This window comes from Anser brachyrhynchus (genome assembly GCF_964034855.1).
Source record: "Anser brachyrhynchus genome assembly, chromosome: 5".
Lineage (NCBI taxonomy): Eukaryota > Metazoa > Chordata > Aves > Anseriformes > Anatidae > Anser > Anser brachyrhynchus.
In genome coordinates this window covers 66,486,302-66,509,841 of record NC_137699.1, presented here as the reverse complement: position 1 = coordinate 66,509,841, position 23,540 = coordinate 66,486,302, and the positions used below count along the sequence as shown (strand labels likewise).

At 50.9% G+C, this 23,540-nt stretch overlaps 1 protein-coding gene and 1 long non-coding RNA gene across 6 annotated transcripts in view; one reads left to right on the top strand and one right to left on the bottom strand.

Annotated features, from left to right (window-relative positions):
- LOC308195718 (delta-1-pyrroline-5-carboxylate synthase-like) overlaps positions 1-23,540 on the bottom strand; it is a 66,895-nt gene that overhangs the window by 9,527 nt on the left and 33,828 nt on the right. Inside the window, exons 11-14 of one of the 4 annotated variants that reach the window (XM_080593606.1) lie at positions 16,657-17,747; positions 15,497-15,594; positions 11,991-15,394; positions 9,846-11,893 (exon numbers count right to left, since the gene is read on the bottom strand). The exons of the other annotated variants lie outside the window; for them this stretch is intronic. The gene's annotated coding sequence lies outside the window, so the exon portion shown is untranslated. The remainder of the gene's footprint in view (positions 1-9,845; positions 11,894-11,990; positions 15,395-15,496; positions 15,595-16,656; positions 17,748-23,540) is intronic. 4 annotated transcript variants of the gene reach the window in all.
- Positions 327-21,991, top strand: LOC308195723. 2 transcript variants are annotated; one of them, XR_013951781.1, is made up of 3 exons: positions 327-864; positions 952-2,396; positions 21,154-21,991. It is a non-coding gene; the product is annotated as an uncharacterized lncRNA (long non-coding RNA). The 2 variants fall into 2 exon arrangements; XR_013951780.1 differs by lacking the exon at positions 952-2,396 and having other exon boundaries at positions 19,710-21,991.

The following is a 23,540-nucleotide window of genomic DNA, read 5'->3' as shown; positions in this document are numbered from 1 at the left end:
GGAAAGACCGGCCGCGCACCACAGAACTACAGCTCCCAGCATGCCGCGGGACGGAGCAGTCCATCCGACACAGAGGGGAGTCGGCCAAGCGCACGCAACCGCCCCCCCCCGCGCCGCTTCGCCCCCCTCCCCCCCAGCCCTCCGAAGCCCCGCGCAGTGCAGACCCCGCCGCACGCCCGGTCCGCTCCGCTCCGGCGCGGCGCCGCCCCCGCCCCGCACAAGGGCCGTTTCCGCAGAAGCCGCCGACCGCGTGGCGCCCCAACCGCCCGCCGCCTCGTCCCCTCCCGGCCCGGCCCGGCCCGGGGCGGCACCGACCACCAACCTCGTTGCGGCACCGCGCCTCGGCGGCCCGGCCCAAGCTGAGCCCAGCGCGGCCCGGCCCGACAGCTTCTGCCCATAGTGCCGGCAAGCCCTGCACGGCACCTCCGCCCTGGGTTCCTCCGAGCCAATCACGGAGCGCTTCCGCCCTGAGTTAAGGCTAGCCGTGACGCCACTTCCGCCCTCACGGTCCAGCCAATCACGGCGCCGCTTCCCTGCGGGAAGGCGACCCTGAGGCTGCCCCTGTGCTGCCTTTTTATTTATTTATTTATTTATTTTTTTTTAAAGAAGGCGCGGGTGTTCTTGGTCCTCCCTCGTCAAGTATATCTGCGAGAAACATCTCAAATAATTTTCTTGACACACGATCTTCTCTGAGGCTATTTTATTCGCGGTTGCAGTGGCGGGCGTCCTGCCGATCAGGAGCGCATTGCAGTAAGCACAGCATCAACTTTTATTCCCTGTTCCCCGACGCCCGATCCCCTCCCCTGTGTCCTCACTGGCCGAGTACTGCAGGTTCACAAGCTACTCGACGCTCCTCTGTCCCATGTATGTACAATCTTACTTCTTTTTCAACCCTTTAATTGCTCCCTTCTTACTTCCTTTTTTTTTTTTTTCCCCTTTCTTATGTTTCAGGAACCTGTGATCTTTGTTTTACCGTTCCCATGCTGCTCAGCCTGTTTTTCCTCAAGCTTCTGCCTTATTTCGGAACAGTGAGGCCGCCTACTGTCCGCTTACCCACGTAGCGTTTCTCCTCATTATGACTGCACAGCTACCTCGGAATACAGAAAATTAGTTCTCTACTGCAAAAACACAACTTAGTTTCTCACAGTTCCCTCCTCTCCTTTCCTTACTCCTACTGTTGTTTTTGCACCTCTTCACGTACCGCGCTCTTGAGTTTCTCCAACGTTAAGGCGCAATAGTCTTCTTCGGATGTCACGGGGGATGGGAGGCGTACAACGCCATTATTTTTACAATACCAACAAATAGTGGTTTGAGCCAATTCTGTTCAGGTAACCACGAAGTTAGTTTCTCCCAAATGTTTCTAAATGCCCAGGAACTGTCATCTTGAGGTTCTCTATGTAGGATCTTTCCCCCCCACGCCCCCCCAGTATACTTTTTTTTCCCCCAAATATCAGTCAAATTCGTCCCATTTGATCTACATCTATACAGCAACTAGCATTAATTACAGTGCACGCTCCTCCTTATGAGGTTATTAATGAATCTAATACTATTTGATTCTACAGTCCTATTTTTGCAAACTTATCAAACTTATTTTCTAGTTCTTCAGTTATAGCGGAGATATTTACAATCGCTTTTTCTAATTCACCCACCCCTAACCAAGGTAAAAACCACCTTGCAAAGCTGTGAAATACTAGAGAATTTTACTAGAGAATTGTCTGGAGTCCGCTTAATCCTGCGTGTGGTCTCAAGGGGGCTTTGGCTTTGTGGGTCTTCAATAATAGTCACGTTTGGAATTATTGCCTCCAGGGTGCAAGCTCCCTTCCATCCCAGGGGCAACACCTTCCTGGCTTTATTGCCACGTAGCCAGTACCACCTCTCGCCATTTGGGACAGGCCATCCAGTTGCAGGATTCTCACGTTGCATCTGGCGTGCGCTATGTATATTGGCGTTCCTGTGGCTACCATATTTGGTGCAGTGTGGATTATTCCCTGCGTGGATAGTTCCACACCCAGGGTCAGTACTATCGCCCCCTGAGTTTCTATCAATGTTGTTTAAAAGGCACCTTCGATAACGCGGTATATTGTAGCCAGGATTACGCGCAGGGAGTGTGAGAAACACTCCGTAGCCAGTAGCTTAGGCTCAGGCGAGGATCTCAGTGAAGTAGTAATTTATTCGCGATCGCAATGGCACGCGTCCCACAAGCAGGCGCGCGCCTACTAGTCACACAGTACGGTTTATGTACTTTCTTTCTCGACGACCGGGACCCTCCCCTGTTTCCCCATTGACTGGGTATTCCGGGTTCACAACCTATCCGACGCTTCACAGACACTACGTGGCCTTCAGTTGCCGGCCTGTTCAATTTCAAATTTCTTTTGACTTTTTAACTGTTTGAAGTGGTAATGTTTCTTCACTGATCTGACTTGACACCGTGATTTTCATCTAGCTGCTCTGAGGAGTCCGGTTGTCTGCATTTTACAAGGTTGTCCGTTAAGCTTTCTTATCACTGCGAGCCTCAACACTGCATTACTTCCCTCTGAACAACGTAACTCTGCAAAAGCAACATTTTTATTCCCACAATTCCCCCCTTTTCTTCTTTATAAATTGTTGATTTTTGCAAAACTTTTCTCTGCGGTGTAATTTGGTAGATCTCTTCCTCTTCTTCACCTTCTTTGCTTTCCATCCCCTCTAATATCATCACCTTACGTGAGTAAGGTGGTGGCTCCACGGTCATTTGTTTCAATAGCGCAGTTTCAGTGAACCGCTGTACTAGTCCTTTTACACAGGGGATAATGCAACAACCCAGGGTCGTCAAAACTCCTGCTACTACGATCAAGGATGCAGATACGGACGCTAGGACCCCTTTCCATTTACCAAACCAAAATTCCGAACATCCCGCGAAGTAACAGCCGGTTCCTAATTACTCTGCCAATTCACTGGCAGAGGCGGGAAGCCCCTGCAACGCTCCACTTACAGCGCCACCCTCCAAGCCACTAGTGCTGGGCATTAAGGTGCAACAAACGAACGCTTGTTCTCACACACACACACCCCCTCCCGCGCCCACCACCCCTACCTCACGGCCGCTGCTCCACCGCTCGTCCCCGCCCTCCCGGGGCTCAACCCGCCGCCCTCGCCCACTCTCGGGCGCTTCGGTCGCAGCCGCGACCCCCGACCGCCCCGCCGCCGCGTCGCCGGGGCCTCCCAGCGGCCCCTTCGGGCCCCCGCGCGCCCGATTCGCTCGGCCCCGCGCGGAATTTGCATGCCCCGCCCCCGGCACCGCCTCTCCCTCCCCGCGGCTCGCCGGCCGCCTGCCCCGCCCACCGAGCCCCTGCGCCCGACCTCCGCTCCGCGCTGATTGGCGCAGCTCGGCCTCCTCTGAGCGTTCGCCCCGCCCCTTCGCCCGCCCTCCCTCCCCTCCCCTCCGCTCCGGCGTGATTTGCATGCCCCGCCCATCTCCCCGGAGCCACGCCGCCGCCTGCCGCCTCATTGGCCGGGGCCCCGAGCCGCCCGCCCCAGCGGCACCGAGCAGCGCCGCGGGACCTGCGCGCGGCCAGCCGGGCCGGGCCGGGCCGGGGGGCTCTCGCCGGCAAGGAAGGCCCGGCAGAAGGCTGCCGCCGGCGGGGGTCCTCCGACCCTCCGTTCAGCGCCTGCGGACGCCTCCGGAGCGAGGCACGGGGCCGCGGGGCTCGGCCCGGCGCGGCGACCGGGGGAGCGGAGCCGCCGCACGAGGAGGGGCTGCGAGCGCTGAGCGCGCTCGAGCCGGAGGGGAGACGCTTTGTCTGCTCCGGGAGCCGGGAGGAGGCGCGACCGGGACGGCGACCCGAGCTGGCCGCGAAGGGGTGTCCGGAACCGGGAAGGACGGCCGGGGGGCGGCTGCTGCTCAGGAACCGGCCGGGCAACCGGACACGCGTGCGGTGAGCACTTGCAGCGTGCGGCGGTAGCTTTGCGTGTGCGTACACGTTGGTGTCGTTACTTTCTCTTAATTTGCTGTCCTATTAAACTGTCTTTATCTCAACCCGCACGCTTTACCCACCCCACCCCACCCCCTATTCTCTCGCCTTTCCCGGAGGGGGGGGGACTGAGGCAGCGAGGAAACGGCTGCGCGGCGCTGAGCTGTGCGGCAGGTTGAAGCTCGGCAGCCGGAGAGGCTCCCGCTGCCCCGGCATCGCGGCCAGACCCCGTCGCCTTCCCCTCCCCCGACAGCTGAAGCTGTTATGTGTTATGTAGCCCCGCTACATAACCTGCTCCCGTAAAGCTGGCAAGCGCCGTGTGCTCGGGGTGCTGGAAGCAGCCACCGCAGGGCCGGAAACATAGCCTTCCACCCGGAACACCATCCTGGGCTTTGTAAAGCAAGTCTTGCGAGAAAAACCTCAGTAACTTGCTCAGACAGGGTCTTCTGTGAAGCTGTTTTATTCACGATTGCTATGGCGGGGGTCCTGCGAGCGGGAGCAACCAGCAAAAGTCTATCGTAACCTTATATTCCCTCTTACCCAACGCTTGATTCCTCCTGTTTCCTCACTGGCTGAGTACTACAGGTTCACAAGCTACTCAACACTTGTTGCTATACCATGTATATCCAATTTTACTTGACCAACTGTTAATTTCTCCCCCCCCCCCCCCCCATCTTGTCTTGTGACCACAGGGCCCACGATCTCTTGCTTTTACTGATTTTGCACTGCTCGTCCTGTTTTTCTTACCTATCCTCCTTATCTGGGGACAGTGGGACCTTCCCCTTATCTGTTTAGCGGCCTCTCCCCTGCTGTGCTGCTGTCATGCCTGCACAATCACTTTTGGATGCGCAAGGTTAGTGGAATTTTCCACCGCAAAAACGTATTCTACTGCAAAAATGCAACTTTTTCTCACGGTCTCATGGCAACACGGCACGCCAGAAATAATTGAATCAGACAGTGGCACTCGTTTCCACAATGACCTCGTAAACATCTGGGCCAAACAGCATGGCATTGAATGGGTATACCACGTCCCTTCTCCTGCACCAGCATCCAGGAAAACAAACAAACAAACAAAAAAACGCAGTACAGCAGACTGATAAAGAATATGCTGAAAGCAATGGGTGCTGAGACATTCAAACATTGGGATGCTGTACTGGGTCTGGCTGGGATGGAGTTAACTTTCCCTGGGGCAGCCCACACAGTGCTGTGCTCTGCACGTGTAGCTAGAACAGCACCGGTGTCACAGCGGTGTCGTGTCTACTGCTGAGCAATGCTGGCACAGCATCAGGACTCCCTCAACCCCCCCCCCGAGCCGGCACCAGCAGGCTGGGGGTGGGCAAGAGGGGAGGAAGGAACATCAGCAGGGCAGCTGACGTAAAGCAGCCAAAGGGATGTTCCGTACCATATGATGCCACACTCAGCAATAGAAGGTGGAAAAAGGAAGAAGAGGGGAGGGGTGGGCTCTCGCTGTGAAAACATCCGTCCTCCCGAACAATGGGTACGTGCGTTGAGGCCCTGCTTCAAGGCCGTGGTCAAGCATCGCCCATTGGTGGGAAGTGGAGAGTGATTTCTTTCCTCTGGACTTCTACACAGCCTTTGTGTCTTTTTTTTCCCCCCTTTCCCTTTAGTTAAATTATTTAATAACAATTTTCCCTTAATAATTATTTTTCCTTTTAATTAAATTATCCTTATCTCAACCCATGAGTTGTTTCTTTCCTTTTCTTCTTCCCCTCCTCTTCTGAGGAGGGGGAGTGAAAGAGCAATTGTGGTGGAGTTCAGCTGCCTAGCCAGGTAAAACCACCACAGATGCACATGCAGCAACAGCCACCTGGTTAGTCTGCCAATCGAGCTAGCCCTGCCCAATCAAAACTCCTACACACATAGAAAGGGATAAAGTCCTTGCAGCGCATATAAAACAAACAAACAAACAAAAAACAAAACATACTGGGGAAGACAGTCTGACTTATTCCTGCCTCAGGCAAAGGCAAAGCCATCCGTGGGATTGCTTTTGCTCAAGGACCTGGGTGCACTTGGCGGGTGATGCAGAAGTATGGGGCAGCCTGAAAACCCTCAAGGGTGTCTGGGGTGAGCATAGGCAGTCCTTTGAGTTGTACAATGTTAGTTGCCGTGTAATGCTGTATGTCATCTGCAGTCGCTATATGTCAACGGCATTACAGTACGAGTCGCTCAGATTAACGAAGAATGACAGCACGTGCACAGACACGCGGGGCTTTCCTTGCATACAGGGATCACCGTGCCTGCACGTGCGCGCGCACACCCACCCCAACTTTCGGCGAGTCCTCCCCCACCCAGCCTCAGCACACAGGCAGGCCTGCTGCCCAGGACTTCCACGATCCTGGGGACTCCTGCTTGCACTCACCTTCTTCCTTGCCGTAGCCCCAGCAACGCTCAGTAACCTCACCACGCTCTAAGGTTTCTCTAAGACCCTTCTGGACCCAGCTTGGCTGCCCCCAGGCAGCAAAGGGGCCGCAAAGCAGACAAACTGCAACTGCAGCCTCCTCATCGTCTTCCTCCTCCACCAGCCCTGCAGTTGCCATCCGCACCCAGGTGCAGCCCTTTTATGAGGAGGGGCTGCTGGGCTCACCACCCTCGTTAGCCACACCTGGGGCTCCAGTGATTGGGGGTCCAGTGACAGGTTTTTAGTTTTTAGGGTTTATTTTTATTTTTATTTTTTTACTGGGGCCTTGTGACAGGTTTTTACTATCTTTTCCTAATCTTCTTCCCAAATGTCCCCGTTCTCTGGGATTAAACTCTTCTTTCCACATACAAACTTTACTATTTCAGATTATTAAAGCGCCCCGTTCCAATCGTAAATCCACAGGACTTCGGGAAAACACCTGAAGCACTCGGCCCTCCGTCTTCTAGACAAACAATACCACCGTTTCCACAAAGTTTACATTTCAACAGGACCGAATTTCAAGCCGAATGCCAATTTTTTCATGCACTTTGTTAGTAAGCCCACGCAAAACAAGGAATCGCTCCTACGTATCCATCAGTATGGGGGTTTAAAAAGGTACTGAGGCCTAAATAAATTCGCTCTCCCCCTTCTTACCAAATTCCCAGGGCTCAAGCCCGAACCGCCAAAGAAGTGACTCTCCGTTCTACCGCTTTGATAATCAGTCAGCCCCGCTCCCCCAGTACTTGGGAAACCGACCAAACACCACAGCGAACATACCCAAACTTCTCAACTGTTCCTTAGATAATGCTCCCGCCTTTCTCCTTGTCACACTCGAAACATTTAAGAGGATTACAAGCTACACCACCGGGCCCGTACATCGGGCACCACCAGTCAACGCTGGGATAAAGCAGCGCTTCCTTTCGGTCTGTCGTGCGCTTCGTTCGTCTCCGGCCGTTCCCCTCGCGGAGAATACGGAACCGCGGATCGGAACTCTGCGCTCGCCTCGCGGCGATGCTGCGTCTCACTCACGCGGCGCAATCACGCAATCACGCAAAGAGGCCCCCCCGCACTTCTCGTTCATCCCACAGGAATATATCACTTAAAACAACAACCAGACTTGTTTGTAACTCGCTTCACGACAATACTTTGTCTCAAACGCATACGCTTACACAAATGCTTTCAACACGACACACCCAGACACCTACAAATAAGACATACAATTATTGCCGCTCCAATTAATATCCCTCCAGCAGCTGCAAACGTTGCCCAGGTAACCTTGTCACAATTTTGAGAGGCCCGCTTACCCTTCTCCTGCTTCTTATACAGTCATTAGCGGGTCTGTCCCGGCTCCCAAAACTGGGATGCAGCGGTAACCTCGGATTTGCTCGATCTACTCCCAAGATCGCTAGCGGCCGCTTGCTCGGTCGGTCGGTCAGCAAAACCCCCTCGACCGCTCGGTCGGTCAGCCTGTAGGGTACCCTCCTCCCATACGGGGACTATGCTGCACGCCAGACGTCTCTGCGCGATTTACCGGCCGCCCCGGCCACGCGTACGACTTACAGGCCCTTCCCGTACTGTAAAACGTACCGTTTGTCCGCAGCGTCAGGAGCAGGAGGTCTTTGCCTGCTCCCGCGGTGAGCGGCTGAGAGCGGAGGCTCCTCCGAGGAAAATACTCGGGGTGCACCTAGGGGCGTCCGCTCCGCAGTCGATCCCGCAGCCGAGCAGAGCGTCTCCTGGCTGGCTCGCCAAACTGACTTGTGGCAAACGGAGTCCACAATCAATAAGATCGTAAAGCAGGTATGTTTATTCAGCGCTGGGCAGCACGGGGGGTAGTCCCACCAAAGTCGTGCGCACCCGACGCAGCAATTTGCCGTGGTTGTATGCAGCACAGGGTTACATACGCATAAAGTTTCACGGTACGCCTATACCTATTCATAACCTGTCCCCGCTTCGCGTTAAAATCGGTTCCAAGGAGTTATTTCCATCAACTCCTCCCATCTTCGCTTGCGCAGTGTCTCCTGGTGGGGTTCCTCGGGGGGATGAAGGTTGATGACTCTTCCTCGTCACCGCTAGTTGATCTCTTGTCTTTGCGCGGACTCAGTCGCTCCTCGGCTCTTGTCCATCCGCAGGACCGGTTTCTGCCAGTCTCTTAAGACAAGCTCACACTCTTATCGAGAGACTAACCTTGGAAAGGGGCCCAAAGCTTCTTGTTTTGATTGATTTGCACAATGCGCAAGAGTTAGCAAAGACGCTAAGCAGCATCCACTAGTTTAATGCTGTCGGCGCTCTCTCTCTACTCCATAAGATTCTCCTAACTCCCCCTCTCAAAAGCAGCCCTTCGGAAACGTGCTGCCCCCCCCCCCCGCCCTCCCGCCCTCCCGCCCTCCCGCAGTGCGTGACCTGCTGTCCCGGACGCTGGAGACGGCCGCTTACCCAGCGCAAAGGGACGGCATGCGCTGCCAGGAACGCAAGCGAGCAGAAAGGCGTTCTGCCCCGCGGAAGGGGCAGCGAGGGGGGAACCGAGCGCACGCGCTGGGCCGCGACCTGCCCTCCGCGGAGCCAGGAACCCTGCGGCGCTCCCTCACCCCCTGCGGCGGCTTGGCGGCAGCTGCCGGGGCGCTGCCCCGCGCCGCGCCGCGGAACGGAGGCGCTCTCCCGCCGAACGCCGGCCAGCTCTGCCTTCGGACACCCACACCACCTTCCCGGGGAACGGCGCACCGCCCCCGGACACACCGCAATACCTCGACGCTGCAACGACCGCGCAGAACCTGGCTCCACACCCAACTCCCAAGCCCAAAAAGCCGCTCAAAACAAACTCCTCTCGGCGACAACACAGACACACAGTAAACTGACAGAAACGCAGGCTACACTCCAGCTGAGCCAAAAGGCCCACACGGGACTGCCACCCCCTCACCCCGCGCCACCCGATCCCGCGCCCACCACCCCCACCTCACGGCTGCTGCTCCACCGCCCGTCACCGCCCTCCCGGGGCTCAACCCGCCGCCCTCGCCCACTCTCGGGCGCTCCGGTCGCAGCCGCGACCCCCGACCGCCCCGCCGCCGCGTCACCGGGGCCTCCCAGCGGCCCCTTCGGGCCCCCGCGCGCCCGATTCGCTCGGCCCCGCGCGGAATTTGCATGCCCCGCCCCCGGCACCGCCTCTCCCTCCCCGCGGCTCGCCGGCCGCCTGCCCCGCCCACCGAGCCCCTGCGCCCGACCTCCGCTCCGCGCTGATTGGCGCAGCTCGGCCTCCTCTGGGCGTTCGCCCCGCCCCTTCGCCCGCCCTCCCTCCCCTCCCCTCCGGCGTGATTTGCATGCCCCGCCCATCTCCCCGGAGGCGCGCCGCCGCCTGTCTGTCTACCTTTACTGCAACTCAGGACCGCACTCGGAGCACGGACTCAATGCCGTGTGTGCTGTCTCCAGCTAGCTGTCAGGCACACACTGCTCCGCGGAGAAGTCAAATTTCCTCTGAAATTGCTTACCCAAACCAGTATGAGACGCAATAGGAAACTACGGAGGAAGCAACCTCTCCTCTGCACTCAGAGTCCGTCCTGCCGTCAGCTACAGCATGGGACAGAAACCGTATTATTCAGATGCGGAGGTATCAAAGATGATCCTCTGAAGTCGCATCGGAGAACTTGAGGCTGGGGGCTGGCAGGAAGAAAAGTAACTAACAAGACAAGCCATCCTAAGTCTGTAAAAAAAAAAAATAGAAAAAAAGGAAAAAATAGAAAAAGGTCGGGGGGTGGGGGTGGGAAGCCAGTAAGAATCAGCCTGATAAAAGGTTTACAAATGAGATGAAGAAGAGGAGAAGGGGAGAGATTGTCTATGCAAGGCAAGAGACCCAGGAGGCAAAGGCTGAAGTCTAGGAAGGCAGACTAGAATGTGACGAGGAAACATACTGGCTTTCTATGAAGAACAGAGCTAGCAGCAAGGAAGCTAGCAGCAAGGAAGTAATAATGGCAGACGAGGGAGACTAGTGCCTTTTCCTTTCACGTGAACATACTCCCTTCACTAGAGCATACTCCCCTTCAGTATGAAACGAGGACCAACGCTCACAAAATTCAGTTATAAAATAGGAAGCTGCCCTTTGGCAGTCTCTTTCTAAGTGCCCAGACCCATCACTTGCTCCTCAAACACTTGCTCATATGTTAGAGAAATGCTCAATCCGTCTTGCTAAAAATACTAGCAGTGAGAGCCTAGACTCATCGCTCCACAAGCGAGTGAAAGCAATCATTCTGCCTCAGTGCAAACATGCAGTATCAGTATGGGACAGACCACTCACAGCCTAGAGCTTCTACTTTCTGTGCTTATTTTTTTTAGCATATATTCTTAACAGTTGCGATTTGTTATTAACAATCTATATTAAACATTTGATGTTTAATGGTAGCCTGCAACTCAGCTGCGTTTGGCATGGACAGGAAAGTGCTCAGTGGTAGGAACCTCATAAATTGCAAGTTAAGCAGGAAACCTACGTTATAAGACACGTGCAGAAACCGCAGCACCTGAATGTAAGCTAACTCCTTCTCTACGCTGGGTATCAAAAACCAACCCTGCATAACTCTCGACATTGCAGAAGCAAGTCCCAAGAATGTGCCCGTAGAAAAAAAAAATTGGGATGGCAACAGAATTCATTTCAGAAGAGTCTTTTGAGGCAAGACTTCTTGCAGCCTTCCAGTAATTCACCAACAGAAATACGCTTTTGTTATCAAAGATCTCTCTGCATTACAGTTTGTGACGTGCCAGTTTCACACATTTTCTAACCCAAGACCAGCTTCTCGATGCACCACTCGAACACAAAAGAACGGATTTAGTCTATGCTGCCTGAACTGTACTTTCCTTGGTCAGAAGGTAACATGGTTCGTTCTGGAAAGCATCATTTTTAAGTAACAACCTTCCCCACAGGGGCCAAACATTACGTTAACCAGCCCAGGAGATACTCATGCTATTTCATACATGACGATAACAGGGCAGATACTTGCTATATTCAATTTCTAAAGCGAGCCTCCTTTGGCAAAAGAAAACGCTATTTATTTATTTAGATTTTTATTTTTTTTTAAACAATGCCGTGGGTTGCTGTTTTCAAAGGCCTCTCTGTCTTCTCTGATGAAGACATCTCTCATGTAATTATGGAAGCTGCAGCTGTTTCCACTGACAAGCTCTCAAAGTCCTGGGCTCACTAACCTGTGACAGCCATAATATCCAATTGCAGGTGACGGAATATTCTTGTTCTGCTCATTTCCTTTGAGGCCCAGAAAAGCTCATGACAACAGGAGTACCATGAAAGGACCCATAATATTACCTTTATTTTCAGCTTCTTCTAAGTCCTTCTCGTTTGCCAAGAGAATTTCTTCTCTGTGATCAGGTAATAAGTCAGCAAGACGATAAATAATCTCCGCTCTCCGAAAGAGAAAAGCTTCTGAACTGCATCCTTATATGAAGTCCATGGTGTTTGACATCTGGCTCACTTCAGCTCATTTCTGCTGACACATCTTCTCACTGTCTTGACTCCCTGAATGCTTGGAGCCAGCTGATTTTTTCCAGGACCCATTTGTGTTATAAACCTGTATTTTAAGACTTGCCATGTGTTCCCAACCTTAAAGAGTGAGCACATACTGTTCTCTCACCTGCTCAGGCTGCAGAGCTGCCAGGGTCCTGCCACCAGCTCGAGACCTTTCACCCTGCTGCTCTGCTGGAGGGCCTGCCAAAACAAACAAACAAACAAACAAACAAAACACAACCACAAGACATGCAGACAAAGGTTACAGCCCATGTGGGAGGAAAGGAACGCTAACCTTTCATCTTCCAACTCCTTACTCAAAGCAGGAAAACAGGTACGGTCCTAATAGACATATCAAAGAAATTCACTGTATGCCAGAACAGGAAAATCTGTATCAGATACCAAAATGCTGCCACGGTCCCCGAGCACAGCCCTTTTCAAGGCATCACGGAGATTCAGCAAGATCATCCAGGTCATAGGGGACAAACAAGCTTGTATCAAAGCTGCATACAGCTCGTATCAAAAAGACTTGACAAAGAGCAAAAGAATAGAAGGACGGCTAAATCTCAGGGCGTAGGAGAAAACTGAAAACAGGGAGGCATCCTTTGAAAAAGTTTAGTTAGACAACTAACGAAAAGAGAAAAGATTGCAAAACAACACGGGAATGTACAAACAGTACTGGAAGCCAAAAGCGGCCTGAGTAACAGCTTGCAGAATAGCTGCTCTCTCCACGCCTCTCCCTGTGCACACTGAAGGGTTCTTACAGAAGAAAGGTTTTCTTCGTGGCATGGATATCAAAGAACCTGTCTCAAACTGAAACGATACAGAACAAGTTTTGAAACAGAAGCAGAAGTAACAAGTCAAAAGGCTCACGCAGCATTTCACTAAGGAGTTCTCAAGTAGCTCACGGATAAGCTACGTTTTCATTTTTAACTCTCTTGAAATTGTCTGTAGGACAGATGACTTGAAATGTGACTAATAGGCCCGGACTTCTATTTCAGAAGCGTCCTACAGAAATTGCCAGAGCAGGAATTCCCACGTTAAGGAAAATAACAGGAGTTAAGAAAAGAACTAGCGGACACTTGATTAAGAAGACTTAATTAAGGAGCGTTAAAACAGCTTTTTAAAGCGAGGTCATACTTTATAAAGTAGAGCGTATTTTCGTGTTCTTTGAAAAAGAGTGACACACGCGAGGAGATAAGAGTTCATTTTAAAAAGTTACCTGAATATTTAAAGTGTGTTTTGGAAGACAGAAGACAAAAGAAAGAATGGGAGTAACCACGTTCCATGGTAGAGGAAGGGTCGCAGTAAGATTTCACCTTTACTTTTGCTGTTCACCATATTTGTAATTGTCTGAGACGTGGGGTTACAAGATGAAAAGCTTTATAGCTGATACAAATTTATTGCAGTAGGACAAAGTGAAAAGCGCTGATATCGCACTTTTTCCCAGAAAGGAACTTCTCGGAAAAGGAGCTAAGTTTCCTGGTGGACACCAACTTGAACACGAAACAGCAATGTGCCTTTGCTGCAAAAGCAGCTGAGGGTATCCTGAGTGGCATTAAGCAAAGTATTGCCAGCAGGTCAAGAAAGGCGATCCTCCCCCTCTGCTCAGGAACGGTGAGGCCGCACCTGGAGTGCTGGGCCTGGGCCTCCCAGTACAAGAGAGACCTGGACACACTGCAAAGAGTCCAACGGAGGGCCACGAGGATGGTAAGGGACTGAAACACCTTTCCTATGAGGACAGGCTGGGAGAGCTGGGACCGTTCGGCCTGGAGAAGAGGAGGCTTGGAGGGGATCTCATCGATGTCTGTAAATACACGAAGGGAGGGTGGAAGGAAGACAAAGCCAGACTTTTCTAACTGGTACCCAAGGAACAAAAAAGGAGGCAACAGACACAGGCCGAAACATAGGATGTTCCCCTCCTGTGGTTTCCTGAACATCAGTAAATACTTTTTCGCTGTGAGGGTGACTGAGCACTAGCGTAGGCTGCCCAGGGAGGTCGTGGAGTCACAGTCTTTGTGAGGTTTCAAAACCTGTTTGGACGTGGTCCTGGAAAACCAGATCTGGGTGGCTCTGCTTGAGCAGGGGTGTTGGACTAGGTGACCTCTGGAGGTCCTTCCGACCTCAACCAGCCTGTGATTCCTTTGCAGCCGCTATGCAACCAAATAGCAAGTACAATTCAAAGCAGATAAACGTGAAGAAATGCAGAGGCAAAAGGGGAAATCAGGCCTCGGTACTGCACATAATCCTATGAAAACATCACCTCAATGCTCATCAGCGTCGAAGAGCAACTTACACGTTTAAGCTTTTGGAAAAGGCCTAGGAAAGGCAACAAGAAACATCACCAGTCTAATCAAAACTCAAAGTTAGCCTTGCTATCTCATAAACTGAGGGTTCATTTGCATCTTGGATGCTACACAGAATGTTATTTTTGCCTATCTTAAAAAGGTCACAGTAGAATAAAAACAGTTTCAGCCAAGAGAAACAGGGATCGCCAAACTTTTGGAACAGTTTCTGTAGAAAAGGACTAAGAAAAAACCTTTTTCATGTGACAAAGAGACGATGAGGGAAAAGACGATGTCTCATATCATAGACGTTGAACAGAGATCGATCACCCATGTTCTCTTTCCATACAGAAGGCGGGGGCATCAAAAGCTAGCAGGAAGCAAACTTCAACGCTCCTCCTGCCCACAAACACACACAAAATAAAGGAAGCAGTTCTCCACATAGTGCTAGCTCCAGAGTTTACGCACAATACCTAGTTAAGGCTCGTGACTGCTGTGACCCACGGATGCTAAGTGTTTACATGGGTTCAAAGGATATGGCCGATTTTTACAAGAAACACATTAAGCGTTTTTATACTCAAAGGCATTGGCTTGTCTTAAAGTGCAAGTCACAAGTATCGCTCTATACTCGTTCCGTTCTGCTAAGACCACCGATCTTTGGTCTGACTTTCTGCGGCCCTTGTTACATTGTCACAGCAACACAGAGGCAGGAAAACATTCCTACATACGGTAACAAAAGACCGAGCCATTAAAAGAACTTACGACAAAAACCCAAACTATCTTAGTTCAGCCGTACATTCTATATGCACGCTTTCACCCTGAAATCTTCAATAATAGACGATAACCTCTAAGACTAAAAGCAATACAAATTCTACCTAGTTCTTTGAATGCAAGTCTGATGCAGCAAGTCATCAGCTGGAAGGAACCCGAGCAGAGGATTCAAGATGTTCTATTCCAACGTTAAAAATTACCTTTCAAAAGCCGTTTGTCAAGCAGAGCGTAGTTTCCCATCTGTTGAACAGGCAGGCCTAGCCAAATTTCGACCCTAAACTTCCAGGAAATCTCTACAGCTCCCAATGTACATGTTACTTCCGTACTCACCTGCAGGTTTTACCTCTGAAAAAAAAGTTCCAACTTTCTTCCCTTCCACAACATCTGTGATGACATGACCCGAGATCTTTGGGTGGGTTCCACTTGCAATCACTGCAGAGGTGCCTCCTTGGAGGGCCCGCAGAGCTGCTTTCACCTGCGATGAAGGATAGAGCCAGTTCCCGAAAATGCACTTGTTATTTGAATCCCCATGCTCAACACGAATTCTTGCTCCACTTTGATCGCTTACGTTTCCCACCTGGGATTTGGTTCCAAATGTCACAGATTGTTGGTCTCCTGGGTAGGATATGTCAGTGAGCTTTGCATCATCGGATCCTGGAGGGCTGTCAAAGAGTCCTGAAATGAATAATAAAAAACTGTTAATGTTACATATCTTCTGTTCCAAAGCTCACCAGGGAAAAATAACTAAAGCCTTTGAGGCTAAAAACCTGTATTCCACTCTACAGGATTCAAAACTTCCACTGAACCCTCCTTTTGTGGAACTGAAAGGATGAAACACTAACATGCAGGCTCAAGATGTGTAACTTCACCGGAATTGTAGCTAGTGTGAGGCAACAGAATATCCACATGCTGAATAGTATCACGTAGGCTGGGAAGTACCCACACTTCAGTGAGGTTAGAGAGAAAACGGGAAAGAAGTTTCCAGCTTTTATACGGTTCAGAATCAGGGCTGACACACAAGAGTGCACAACTGAACAAAGGACAGTCCTCTTCACCTAAAATCTCAGATGATATTCCCGAATGCTGTGTTGTACACTGATAAACCGGGCAACTTAGAAATATGTATAAAGGCTAACTATTGAGTTCTGCAAAGAAAGGACACAAGACTATAGACACACACTTATTCATTTTAAATAAATATTGTACTTTTATTTAACTATGTTCTGAGTTGAGCGATACTTCTGTTTACCTAACATGTAAACCCTAAACTCTACCGCCAAACTTCCCAGAAGTTCTATGCGAACAAACACGTCACAGATTAAAGCGCACAAGTGAAGAGTACCTGAACTCTTCCTTTACAGCTTGGGAAGGAAAGGACACTTCTTTCCATAAAGAAGATACCACAGCAAATCAAGAAGCTGTGAGGAAATGGGAGCGGTGTTTTCGTTTGGTTTTTATTTTTATTTTTTTTTAAGTTGTTCGGACTATCATTTTTGTTATTTTTTTTTCCTGAGGCAGTCATTTCAACTAGAATCAACCATGAAATCCATCTGAAACAGCTGGAAGAAACTGTGGTTATGAAAAGCCAACCTCCTTCCTTCTCGGGGCCTACAATATGGACCAAAGTCCAGAAGCCACCGAAGGAAACACGTCTGGAGTTGATAAAAAGAGTACGTGATTTTGTTGATGTCCTGGTGTGAAACTGTACCTACCACCTTCCTCTTTCTACAAAAGTACCTTCAGCATCAACAGGTGACAGACTTCACGGCAGCACAGCTCACAAGACTAGACCACTACCAGCCACACGTCTGGGAGACAGAAAAGCTAGCAAGCTCCAGGTATCTGGAAAGCAATATCCAGGACATGTAAAGTACCCATAAATCACTGAAAGACAGAATCCACTGCCAGAAGAAGCAAACGATTGTAGAATAGTGTTCGGCTTACATGCAGGGAAAGACTATGTATTTAGAATCAGGAGTGTTACTCGTGACTATATACAATTCCGAGGAGCTAGCAGAAGTACCGTAGCGTCCACACAGGGCGTGCCTTCCAATCCTTTTACCGGCTTTGTTGCCCTCCTCTGTACGCTTTCAGGGATCTTAACGTTCTTTTTATATTGTAGAGCCCAGAATCGCACACAATATTGAAGGAGAGGCTTCGCCAACGCTAAATACAGTGGGAGAATCACCTCTTTTGACCAGCTGGCTACGCTGTGTTTAATATATCCCAAAATGCTAGACGATAACCTGTGCTTCTGAATCCTTTAGCTATCTTCCCAGGGCCCTAAAATTTATTTTGATTGAACACAGACTTCTTGCTGCAACTTTATTGGTACCCACGTGAAAGAGCAGGAGTAGGGAATAATCTGAAGTTTGAACTAAGCTCGTAAGCTCGCTAGCAATGTCCCTGATCCAAGCCCCAGGCTGGTAGAAAAGCTCTCGGTAAAGATGGTCTGGTCTGCAGATGGGAGCCTCTGTTCCCTTGAGAAGGCAGTCACCTGTGACTATAACCTGGCACTATTTCTTCACAACGCTGGCCTTGATCTCTCGATCACTCTGCAATTCCACGAAAGGAATTGCCTCCCAAGTCATTCTTGACTGACCACAACTAGCGTTCCGGAAAGCCCTGCAAGCACTTGTTCATTATTTCTAGGATAATTCTTAAAGCTGAAGCGGGACAAAGTTTTGTCCACAAAGGCCTTCGGGGAGACTTCTGAAAGGAAAACCAGGCCAAACCAAAAAACTAGGAACAGCAAGCGGCGTGTACGTCGGTTTTGCTAACAGAGTAACACTAACATACTAGAAATTTCCACGTTCTTTGCCCTCTACCTTGAAAGCGTCACCCAATTCTGTCAGTGTTCACCATCAGCTTCTTTTTTTTTTTTTTAAATTTTCACATGGACATCTGAGAAAAACATTTCGAGTCCCCGTCATCGAGGGAGAAGAGGAGAGGAAAAAAAAAGAAAAAGAGAGGGGGGTGGGGAAGAAGCACAGCCATTCCTTTCCTCAGTAACGTGAGCAAAAAGCTCAGGCGCTCGGCAACAACAGAATCATAGAATATCCTGAGTTGGAAGGGACCACCGAGGATCATCGTTAAGGATCACCGAGTCAAACAACGCGCTTTGAAAGACAAAACGCAGAAGAACCTGCACGTTATTTAATCTCAGCGATGGAGTCACGTGTATTTGTACCCGCTCATTTCTTCACCTGCCAGTTTATTGTGCTACAGATGTTACAGAACACGCAAACTACAAGGTTATTACTACTTTTCGTAACCGATGCGATCTTTGGTAGGACTAGCTGTGTAAGAGAGCCACCAAAATCCCCTTCACGCCTGGATTTCACCCGGAGGTCGCTGCGACTTACCCGGACAGCTGGGACAGACGGGCTGCTCTTTCTCCTGGGAAACCTGCGACTGCAGCACGCCAGCTGCAGCTTTCCTCCCTTCAGCTGCTGCGCCACCTTCGCTCGGCGACAAACCCCGCGGGGGTCCCAGCGGCGGGGAGCTGCTTCTGCCCTGGTGAGCCGCAGGGAAAGGAGAGAGCCGGCCGTCAGCACGCGGGGGGAGGAAAACCTCCGAGGCGCAGCCCGACGATCGAGCGCAGCGAGGACCCGTGCCCGGCTGCCGCAGCCCCCACCCCTCCCGGCCCGACGCTCCGGGGAAGCGCCCCCGAAGGCTCTCGCTCGCCTCACCGCCGGCAGCCGTGCTCGCAGCCAGCGGCAACCTGCGCCTCCCAGCGCGCACGGCCCGGCCCCGGCCCCGGCCCCGGCCCCGGCCCAGGCTCGGGGAAAGACCGGCCGCGCACCACAGAACTACAGCTCCCAGCATGCCGCGGGACGGAGCAGTCCATCCGACCCAGAGGGGAGTCGGCCAAGCGCACACAACCCCCCCCCCCCCCGCCGCACTCTCTGTGCCCGCCCGCCCTCCCCCCCCCCCCCCCCCGCGCCGCTTCGCCCCCCTCTCCCCCAGCCCTCCGAAGCCCCGCGCAGTGCAGACCCCGCCGCACGCCCGGTCCGCTCCGCTCCGCTCCGGCGCGGCGCCGCCCCCGCCCCGCACAAGGGCCGTTTCCGCAGAAGCCGCCGACCGCGTGGCGCCCCAACCGCCCGCCGCCTCGTCCCCTCCCGGCCCGGCCCGGCCCGGGGCGGCACCGACCACCAACCTCGTTGCGGCACCGCGCCTCGGCGGCCCGGCCCAAGCTGAGCCCAGCGCGGCCCGGCCCAAAAGCTTCCGCCCATAGCGCCGGCAAGCCCTGCACGGCACCTCCGCCCTGGGTTCCTCCGAGCCAATCACGGAGCGCTTCCGCCCTGAGTTAAGGCTAGCCGTGACGCCACTTCCGCCCTCACGGTCCAGCCAATCACGGCGCCGCTTCCCTGTGGGAAGGCGACCCTCAGGCTGCCCCTGTGATGCCTTTTTTTTATTTTTTTATTTTATTTTTTTTTTCAAAGAAGGGCGGGGTGTTCTTGGTCCTCCCTCGTCAAGTATATCTGCGAGAATCATCTCAAATAATTTTCTTGACACACGATCTTCTCTGAGGCTATTTTATTCGCGGTTGCAGTGGCGGGCGTCCTGCCGATCAGGAGCGCATTGCAGTAAGCACAGCATCAACTTTTATTCCCTATTCCCCGACGCCTGATCCCCTCCCCTGTGTCCTCATTGGCCGAGTACTGCAGGTTCACAAGCTGCTCGACGCTCCTCTATACCATGTATGTACAATCTTACTTCTTTTTCAACCCTTTAATTTCTCCCTTCTTATTTCCTTTTTTTTTTTTTTCCCCTTTCTTATGTTTCAGGAACCTGTGATCTTTGTTTTACCGTGCCCACGCTGCTCAGCCTGTTTTTCCTCAAGCTTCTGCCTTATTTCGGAACAGTGAGGCCGCCTACTGTCCGCTTACCCACGTAGCGTTTCTCCTCATTATGACTGCACAACTACCTCGGAATACAGAAAATTAGTTCTCTACTGTAAAAACACAACTTAGTTTCTCACAGTTCCCTCCTCTCCTTTCCTTACTCCTACTGTTGTTTTTGCACCTCTTCACGTACCGCGCTCTTGAGTTTCTCCAACGTTAAGGCGCAATAGTCTTCTTCGGATGTCACGGGGGATGGTAGGCGTACAATGCCATTATTTTTACAATACCAACAAATAGTTGTTTGAGCCAATTCTGTTCAGGTAACCACGAAGTTAGTTTCTCCCAAATGTTTCTAAATGCCCAGGAACTGTCATCTTGAGCTACTCTATGTAGGATCTTTCCCCCCCACGCCCCCCCAGTATACTATTTTTTCCCCCCAAATATCAGTCAAATTCGTCCCGTTTGATCTACATCTATACAGCAACTAGCATTAATTACAGTGCACGCTCCTCCTTATGAGGTTATTAATGAATCTAATACTATTTGATTCTACAGTCCTATTTTTGCAAACTTATCAAACTTATTTTCTAGTTCTTCAGTTATAGCGGAGATATTTACAATCGCTTTTTCTAATTCACCCACCCCTAACCAAGGTAAAAACCACCTTGCAAAGCTGTGAAATACTAGAGAATTTTACTAGAGAATTGTCTGGAGTCCGCTTAATCCTGCGTGTGGTCTCAAGGGGCCTTTGGCTTTGTGGGTCTTCAATAATAGTTACGTTTGGAATTATTGCCTCCAGGGTGCAAGCTCCCTTCCATCCCAGGGGCAACACCTTCCTGGCTTTATTGCCACGTAGCCAGTACCACCTCTCGCCATTTGGGACAGGCCATCCAGTTGCAGGATTCTCACGTTGCATCTGGCGTGCGCTATGTATATTGGCGTTCCTGTGGCTACCATATTTGGTGCAGTGTGGATTATTCCCTGCGTGGATAGTTCCACACCCAGGGTCAGTACTATCGCCCCCTGAGTTTCTATCAATGTTGTTTAAAAGGCACCTTCGATAACGCGGTATATTGTAGCCAGGATTACGCGCAGGGAGTGTGAGAAACACTCCGTAGCCAGTAGCTTAGGCTCAGGCGAGGATCTCAGTGAAGTAGTAATTTATTTGCGATCGCAATGGCACGCGTCCCACAAGCAGGAGCGCACCTACTAGTCACACAGTACGGTTTATGTACTTTCTTTCTCGACGACCGGGACCCTCCCCTGTTTCCCCATTGACTGGGTATTCCGGGTTCACAACCTATCCGACGCTTCACGGACACTACGTGGCCTTCAGTTGCCAGCCTGTTCAATTTCAAATTTCTTTTGACTTTTTTACTGTTTGAAGGGGTAATGTTTCTTCACTGATCTGACTTGACACCGTGATTTTCACCTAGCTGCTCTGAGGAGTCCGGTTGTCTGCATTTTACAAGGTTGTCCGTTAAGCTTTCTTATCACTGCGAGCCTATCTCAACACCGCATTCCTTCCCTCTAAACAACGTAACTCTGCAAAAGCAACATTTTTATTCCCACAATTCCCCCCTTTTCTTCTTTATAAATTGTTGATTTTTGCAAAACTTTTCTCTGCGGTGTAATTTGGTAGATCTCTTCCTCTTCTTCACCTTCTTTGCTTTCCATCCCCTCTAATATCATCACCTTACGTGAGTAAGGTGGTGGCTCCACGGTCATTTCTTTCGATAGCGCAGTTTCAGTGAACCGCTGTACTAGTCCTTTTACACAGGGGATAATGCAACAACCCAGGGTCGTCAAAACTCCTGCTACTACGATCAAGGATGCAGATACGGACGCTAGGACCCCTTTCCATTTACCAAACCAAGATTCCGAACATCCTGTGATGGAAGTGCCTGTTCCTAATCATTCTGCCAATTCACTGGCAAGGGTGGTAAGCCCTTGCAACGCTCTAGTTACTGTGCCATCTGGGGCAGTATTGTTGGGTATAAAAGTGCAACAATGGTTGCTCAGTATCACACACACACACACACACACACACACACACCTCCTTTCTCCGCGATCAACATATCTAATCTATTCTGTTTTCCCAAGCCATTTTGCTGGTGGCATCTAGTTGTTCAGCGATTTCTCTTATCACATCCCTTGTATGATTTATGAATATCTGCTGACTATAATAAATACTCTTATTGATTGTTACCCACCAGAACAGCGACTCAAACCCTGCAGCAATTTGATTCCTGGCTTTCTGTTCATCGGGAACTCCTCTAGGCACCCCAAGAGAATCTATGTACCCTCTATCATCAAATGATATTCCTAAGCCTCTTTTACTTCTTCTGGGTATTTGTGATGTTTCTCTTTCAAATGCCAGGGTGAAGGGTATAGCTAATTGAACAAGTGCAAAAATGCCTCCCGAATTAGATGGTAGGTTGGACCATAAGATCTTCCCTCCGCAGTACCACCACAGATCTGCCCTGGGGATCTCAAGTCTTGAGCAGTTTCCCATCAGGTCCTTGGTAGCATTCAAGGTCCTCGTGCACAAGGCAAATTCTCCCAGATGCCGGGTAGCGCTCACACCCTGCCCTGAGAGGCAAGCTGCATGGTCACCTTTAGCTGTAGAGAATGCAGGGGGAACCCTGATATTGCTATCACGCAAGGAAGGGAACAGCAAAGAGAGAGACTTACAGGCCTCATTTCCCCAGGCAGTCTTTTCTTGGTACAATGCAATCATACATTGCATCCCCTGGGAATCCCTGGTCCACCCCAATGGGAAGGGCACTATCCGGGCAGTCGGTCGTCCCGAGGCACAAGCATAGCAAGTGCTACGGTTGAGACTCTGGACAGCATATTTGACCCATTCTATCCAGGCATTCACATCCCCATACCCTGTTTCAATCTCAAATGTTTGAACTGCCACATTTCAAAGAGAGCCTCCTGTTTTCTCTCCTGTTTTCTCCTTGAGTTTCTCCCTTTCTCTGATGGCAATAGAGGATCGTTTCCATACAGCTGTTCTCAATCTGGCTGTTGGGTCTCTCCCAGTTACTTGTTCTCTCTGCTCAGTTGTCATTGGGCATTTAAATCTCCACAAGCTAACACCTCACAAGCATCAAACATGACAGATTGTGGTACATAACCTTCTGTCACATTCACCCCTATTTTGACGGGGTATCCCATCTTACTATTATCTGGTCATGCCTTTTCCAAGTTGCCAATTGACCAAGCCCTTCTCTGAGGCCTACAGTCACTAGAAACAAAATTAATAGTTGATTTTTCCCGGTCATTATTTTTAACCCTTAGGTTTCCAAATAATTACCAATACAAAGAGTAAGATATATGTACCCTACTACTAGAACAAAAACCCCTTGGGAGCACTTTGATTCGCTATAGGCCAGTCCTTTCTCATATGATTTCTGTGTTGTGCATTATTATTATTCCAGCCAGGATCAGCAAGGATCCTACTAGTTGTTACCTCACAAAGAAGGATGTACCTATCTCTACTTGGAAACGCATCAGTCCGTAGACTCTGACCCACCTAAAGACCCCTGCAACTGACTGAAGGAAAAACAAAGCACTTACCCCAAAGAGCAGCCCAGGCAGAATGAGCTCTCTGATGGGATGCCTGTGACTCAGTTACCATTAGGCCCTGCCTGGAACCCAAAGCCAATCACCTGGGAAAGGGGAGGGGCAAAGCACAAGAAAGTAGAAAGCAGAAAGAGAGCAGGAGAAGCAGCAGCTGTTTTTCTTTTCCTTTATTTTTTTCTAGCT